This window comes from Acromyrmex echinatior, chromosome 7, assembly GCF_024713525.1.
Source record: "Acromyrmex echinatior isolate Ae372 chromosome 7, ASM2471352v2, whole genome shotgun sequence".
In the NCBI taxonomy this organism is placed as follows: domain Eukaryota; kingdom Metazoa; phylum Arthropoda; class Insecta; order Hymenoptera; family Formicidae; genus Acromyrmex; species Acromyrmex echinatior.
The window spans coordinates 7,030,211-7,037,350 of NC_141858.1; positions in this window are offsets into that span (position 1 = coordinate 7,030,211).

Sequence of the window (7,140 nt, forward strand, 5' to 3'; positions counted from 1 at the left end):
GTTGCCACTCGAGTGTGGGCCGTCCTACGAATTCGTGCGGTGCGGCTTAATCGCATATTGGCTTAGATGTTTCCTTTTTTAATTCGAAAACTACAGCGAGTATCTCAAAATAACATAAGAATTTTTTGTTCCCTTTGATCTATTCTCCACCCCCAATGTGGCCCCGACCCATCTTAAGAGACACTCTGTGTATATATATATATATATATAAGCAAAAGGTAGTATAAAAGAAGGGCAAAGAGCCAATGACGCAAAAAATTATAATTCAGATAAGAAAACTTAATACAAAAACAATTAAAATACAATAAAATGAAACAAACGTTTCAACTCCAATTGAGTCATTTTCAATGCCATCATACAATAATGTAAATGTCGTTCTAAATTAAAAATTAATACATAATCTTACAATATTCTTAAAATTAACAAATAATTCTTTCCTCTTTCGGTGTAATACGCTGTGAGTCATTTTTATCAAGAATTAACAAAGTCATAAGAAAGTTCTGGAAAAGTAACCGTATACAAAAAGAATTAATATTAATCATATAAAAATTAAAAATATGATGATATACCTTAGTAAATCTGTTAAAAGTCCCATAATACACAACAAGAAAAAAAATGTAAAATGTGGTCCATTTTGTGGTACAGTAAAATAGTCTTTTTAATTTAATAGGTTATTAAAGCAAATTCGCAAAAATAACGAGCATCTGACTTAAACGATGTCACACAACGAAATGTCAAACAGAAAAACATTATCGATAAACGGAAAAAGGAAAAATAGGAGGAAAAGGACAGAAGATGTTAGAAAGGAGAAAGTGAGTGTATAATGTCAGAATACAAATCCGGCAAGAGACTCCGTGTCATTTTGTCTATTAATCCCATGCTTCTGTTTTTTAATATGAACCATTTCTGATATCAACCTTTTGTTGTATGAAGGCTCTATATCCAATATTTCTACTTTATCCCATTTAAAGTTATGATTCTCCATACGATGGTTGGAAATCACTGATGGAGATTTTGAACTTATATTGATATCAGAAACATGTTCATGCAATCTGGTCTTTAATTGTTTTTTAGTTTGGCCAACATAACTGGCATCACAATCATCATAGGATATTCTATAAACCACATTTTGACTCTGAACGTGTTCCAAATCATCCTTTCCTCTCCTTATAAAACTTCTCAATGTGTTAGGAATAGTAAAAGCCAATTTACAATTAAGCATATTAACAACAGGTATAAATCTTTCGGATATCGTATTAACATATGGAATCGTAAAGAACCTTCCCCCAGTGTCATCCTTATTCTTATTAAAATTATTAAACTTATTAATGTGATATTTTATTCTATTATGAATGGTCGAAAAAATAAAACTTAATGGATATCCATTCTGTAAAAAAACCTTAATAGCGTCAATCAAATTATTTTGTTGGAATTTCGGATGACACAAACAAAATATCTTATCCACGACTCCATAAATCACACCTCTTTTATGACAGAGCGGGTGGTGTGAATGGAAATTAAGAAATCTGCCGGAAAAAGTTGCTTTACGGTAAACATCAAAAATGAGATTCCGTTCATCGATAATTACCATCGTATCTAAATAACTTATTCTTCCATCACCTATCTCCATGGTGAACTGTAATCTAGTATGTAATGAATTAAAAACGTCCAAAATATCATAAATACTTTCAGAAGGAGCGGCTAAGATAATATCATCGACGTATCGGTAGTAAAACAACAAACGACAAGGCAGCATTCCAATAGCCATCTTCTCGAAATCCTGCATAACAATACTTGCAACAACCGGTGACAAAGGTGAATCCATGGGGGTCCCAAAAATCTGTTTATATATTTTTTTATTAAAAATGAAAAAAGTCGAATTCAGAACCATACGAAAGGCTATCAGAAACTCATCCAAAGGAATCTTAGTTTTCTTAGATATAGCATCCCACCTCACAACCACACTATCAGATGCCAAATCTATAGGTATGTTAGTGAAAAGGGATACTACATCCAAGGAAACCAAAACGGAATCTGATTCCAGTTTAACATCTTTAAGTTTCTTGATCAAATCATAGCTGTTTTTTATATGACTGGGCGTCTCCGGTAAAGAGTCTGCAATGATGCCATGCAAAAATAATGCCAAATTATAAAACGGGCTATTTACCGATGAGACAATAACTCTCAAAGGATGGTTTTGTTTGTTTATCTTAGTAACACCATAGGTCCTAGGAATGATCCCATCAGTCGTCCGCAACCTCCGATACGTCAAATCATCTATAACTCCCTTACCTTTCCACCTACCAAGCAAGTTACGTAACTCACCCGTAAGTTTCTTAGTAGGATCTTTCGTTATTAATTTATAAGTATTCTTATCCGAAAGTATCGATTCCATCCTGGATATGTACTCAAATTTATTCTGAGCAACGGTGACATTCCCCTTATCAGCTTTAGAAATTAAAATCTCGGGATGATCTTTTATAAATCGTTTAGTTGTTCTTACCCAATCGTACAACAACTTGTCATTCAAATCGTTTTTAGGAAAATCATTCCGATATAGGTAAGGGAGTTATAGATGATTGGACGTATCGGAGGTTGCGGACAACTGATGGGGTCATTCCTAGGGCCTATGGTGTTACTAAGATAAACAAACAAAACCATCCTTTGAGAGTTATTGTCTCATCGGTAAATAGCCCGTTTTATAATTTGGCATTATTTTTGCATGGCATTATTGCAGACTCTTTACCGGAGGCGCCCAGTCACATAAAAAACAGCTATGATTTGATCAAGAAACTTAAAAATGTTAAACTGGAATCAGATTCCGTTTTGGTTTCCTTGGATGTAGTATCCCTTTTCACTAACATACCTGTAGATTTGGCATCTGATAGTGTGGGGGTGGGATGCTATATCTAGGAAAACTAAGATTCTTTTGGACGAGTTTCTGATAGCCTTTCGTATGGTTCTGAATTCGATTTTCATTTTTAATAAAAAAATATATAAACAGATTTTTGGGACCCCCATGGGTTCACCTTTGTCACCGGTTGTTGCAAGTATTGTTATGCAGGATTTCGAGAAGATGGCTATTGGAATGCTGCCTTGTCGTCTGTTGTTTTACTACCGATACGTCGATGATATTATCTTAGCCGCTCCTTCTGAAAGTGTTTATGATATTTTGGATGTTTTCAATTCATTACATACTAGATTATAGTTCACCATGGAGATAGGTGATGGAAGAATAAGTTATTTAGATACGATGGTAATTATCGATGAACGGAATCTCATTTTTGATGTTTACCGTAAAGCAACCTTTTTCTGGCAGATTTCTTAATTTCCATTCACACCACCCGCTCTGTCATAAAAGAGGTGTGATTTATGGAGTCGTGGATAAGATCTTTTGTTTGTGTCATCCGAAATTCCAACAAAATAATTTGATTGACGCTATTAAGATTTTTTTACAGAATGGATATCCGTTAAGTTTTATTTTTTCGACTATTTATAATAGAATAAAATATCATAACAAGATTAATAATTTGAATAAGAATAAGAATGACACAGGGAGATTTTTTACGATTCCATATGTTAATACGATATCCGAAAGATTTATACCTATTATTAATATGTTTAATTGTAAATTGGCTTTTACTATTCCTAACACATTGAGAAGTTTTATAAGGAGAGGAAAAGATGATTTGGAACACGTTCAGAGTCAAAATGTGGTTTATAGAATATCCTGTGATGATTGTGATGCCAGTTATGTTGGCCAAACTAAAAGACAATTAAAGACCAGATTGCATGAACATGTTTCTGATATCAATATAAGTTCAAAATCTCCATCAGTGATTTCCAACCATCGTATGGAGAATCATAACTTTAAATGGGATAAAGTAGAAATATTGGATATAGAGCCTTCATACAACAAAAGATTGATATCAGAAATGGTTCATATTAAAAAATAGAATCATGGGATTAATAGACAAAATGACACGGAGTCTTTGCCGGATTTGTATTCTGACATTATACATTTACTTTCTCCTTTCTAACATCTTCTGTCCTTTTCCTCCTATTTTTCCTTTTTCCGTTTATCGATAATGTTTTTTTGTTTGACATTTCGTTGTGTGACATCGTTTAAGTCAGATGCTCGTTATTTTTGCGAATTTGCTTTAATAACCTATTAAATTAAAAAGACTATTTTATTGTACCACAAAATGGACCACATTTTACATTTTTTTCTCGTTGTGTATTATGGGACTTTTAACAGATTTACTAAGGTATATCATCATATTTTTAATTTTTATATGATTAATATTAATTCTTTTTGTATACGGTTACTTTTCCAGAACTTTCTTACTTTGTTAATTCTTGATAAAAATGACTCACAGCGTATTACACCGAAAGAGGAAAGAATTATTTGTTAATTTTAAGAATATTATAAGATTATGTATTTTTAATTTAGAACGACATTTATATTATTGTATGATGGCATTGAAAATGACTCAATTGGAGTTGAAACGTTTGTTTCATTTTATTGTATTTTAATTGTTTTTGTATTAAGTTTTCTTATCTGAATTATAATTTTTTATTTGCGTCATTGGCTCTTTGCCCTTCTTTTATACTACCTTTTGCTTATTACTACAGAGCCTTTTATATTACTTTTAATATATATATATATATAATACATATTAAGATAAGATATATAATAATAAAAAATAAATAAATAATAAGATAAGATTATTATTTATCTAAAATTAAGATAATTTAATATGAAAGTAATAATATGAAAAAAAACTTAAAAAGAAGAACATAAAACCACAGCACAAGATATTCTTTGTGATATTTAATATATAATTACATTAATAAATATCTCTACAATATCGATGAGTTTTTAAAAGCGATTATAATTAACTCTACATTTTTTTAATTTAATAAAAAAATTTTTAAACAGATTGTTTACATGCCAATGGATTCTCCACTTTCCCCTATATTAACGAATATTGTTCTACAAGATTTAGAACAGAAAATTATCACAACCAATAATATTGTTGCGTCTTTTTATTTCCGTTATGTCGATGACATTATATTGTCCGTGCATAAAGATAAGGTGAGAATATTCTGGAATTGTTTAATTCGTATCATGAAAGGATAAGGTTTACAATAGACTTTGGCGACGAAAATGGCATTAATTTTTTAGACGTTAAACTAATGAGACAAGAAGGAAGAATTATCTTCGACAAATATAAAAAAACTAACTAATTCAGGAAGATATCTGAATTATTATTCGAATCATCCATTAGTACAAAAGGGATGTAATCATCGAGCAATTAAAATCTTGTTTTTATCCCAAATCCGAAATTTCAGGAAAAAAATATTTCAGACTTAATTCACACTCTGTTAATTAATGCTTATTCTCTGAATTCATTTTTTTTTATAATAACAATTAAAAATAGAATAAAAACTTTAGAAAATAGAATCAATTTAGATAAAAATAGTGATTGGAATAATAATGAAAATGACTTTAATTCGAATTTAAGAAAAAAGTTTTTCGTAATATCATATTTAAGTAAAGTATCGGAAAAATTTAATGAATTAACACATAATTATGGTTTTATTGCTTACAAACCTATAAATAAACTTAATAGGTTTATAAAAATAGGAAAAAATCGTTTATGTAAAGAGAAACCATTGTGAAGTGATTTATAAGATAAATTGTCTTGATTGTGAGTCTTCTTACATTGGCCAAACAAAAAGGAAATTAAAAACTCGAATTAAAGAACATAAGGTTGACATAAGAAGATCCACCTCAGATATGTCAATAGTTTCACGCTACCAAGTTAATGAGATGCATGAATTGGATTGAGATAATATTAGAATTTTAGACGCTGAACAATCATTAATAAAAAGAAGAATTTCTGAGATGGCATATATAATATAAAAAGCCAAATAAGTAGTATCAATAAACAAAGTGATACTGAAGGTTTGCCTGATGTTTATTTGCCTTTTCTAAAGAAAGATCTCTCTTACACTTAAAAATAATTCTAGAATAATCTAAACTTTTGACATACATATAAATAGGACACATATGAAGACAGAGACAATTAATAATATACAATGTCACGACGAATTTCCATCTGTGTGAGGAAAGTGCTTAAGATTCATCATTTTGTCTGTAAAACATATAACGAATTGTTAATTCTTATCAAATTGACTAGAAGATATTAACGATAACATAATTTTTTAAATTAGAATCTGTTCTGAAATTCTTGTTTTACAATACATAATTTGCAATATGATAATTGGCGCTGCAACCACGTTTTACGATGTACTCTTACAAGAGGAAAAAATGTATTTATATATATTTATATTTTTGACCACTGAATTTAATGTTAGATTTATGTGTTTTATGAATATTTGTAATTTTACTGAAGATGACCAGATTGTGGCCGAAACGTCTAAATTATTTATTAATGTAATTATATATTAAATATCACAAAGAATATCTTGTGCTGTGATTTTATGCTCTTCTTTTTGTTAAGTTTTGATTTATAAATTACGTTTATTATAATTATATAATATGAAAAAAATATTTCATATAACAAAATTTAATATAATATAATTATTAATAATATAATATTTAATATAAAATTAAGAAGAAAAAAGAGATAAATAATGATATAATGAAGAAAAAATGAGAAGGGGTAAATATAGAGAAAAATTAATATTAAGAAAAAAATGTTATGTCTGATTTATTATAATAAATTGTAAATTTATTTAAGAAATTTAAAAAATTTCTAACATTAAAAAATTAATAAATAAATTATAAAAATATTTAAGTACATTATATATTTTTTAGACACGACTACAATTGTTGAGGAGAATAGAATTGCATTCAATAGATTTTAGAAATCTACTTATTTGGGGAGATTTCTCAAGTTTTATTCCCACCATACTTTATGTCGCAAAAGGGGAGTTATCATAAGTGCAATAGATAGAATTTTATTATTGTCTTATCCAAAATTTCATGTTAATCTCATCTTAGACTGTTCACATGTTTTTGGAGAAAGGATATCCTGTATATTTCATATTTGTCACGATTAATAACAGACTTCTTTTTTACATTCGTAAATATAAAAACTCTCATATGAG